Here is a 767-nt window from a genome sequence, read left to right on the forward strand (position 1 = left end):
TCTTGAGGGCGCGGCGAAAGGAAGGGAGATCAGGGATAACCCTGATCTCTGGGGGCAGTTCATTCCAGAGGGTGGGAGCTCCCACAGAGAAGGCCCTCCCCCTTGGGGTCGCCAGCCGGCACTGTCTGGCTGACGGCACCCTGAGGAGACCCACTCTATGGGAGAGTACCGGTCGATGGGAGGTACTCTGCGGCAGGAGACGGTCTCGAAGATATCCGGGTCCGATGCCATGGAGCGCTTTAAAGATGATAGTCAACACCTTAAAGCGCACCCGGAATTAACTTCTGGATCCATTCTTCACAAATATGTCTAGTATTAGAATATTTTGTTTCATTCTGTATTTGTAAGTCAGGTTTTGGTGGTGGTAAATTGTAATCTTTAGTTCCTTCTAGTTTCCTCTAATGTCCAATTTTAAGTCTTACCTTTTTTTGAGAATTCAAAACAAAAGCAACCAAACCCTTATGTATTTGTGACTTTCTAAAATCAATTTTTAATCACTTTTATATGTTTGTGTGTGTGTGTGATTAAAGCTTTGATTTATATACCGTGGTACCTTGGTACTCAACTGCATTGAAACTCATTGAATTTGGTACTCAATGCAATCTGACACAAAAACGTTGTCCCGATACTCATTGTTTGTTTGGTACTCAACACACAAGCTACTGTAGAACTTGTAGCTGTCAGCTGTCTTGTGATTCACTACATTATTCCTTATGGGAAAAAATTGTTTGGTACTCACCGCACCTCCCAGAATCAATTAATGATAT

Source organism: Protobothrops mucrosquamatus, unplaced genomic scaffold (genome assembly GCF_001527695.2).
Source record: "Protobothrops mucrosquamatus isolate PMUCROS unplaced genomic scaffold, P.Mucros_1.0 scaffold8, whole genome shotgun sequence".
NCBI classification, from domain to species: domain Eukaryota; kingdom Metazoa; phylum Chordata; class Lepidosauria; order Squamata; family Viperidae; genus Protobothrops; species Protobothrops mucrosquamatus.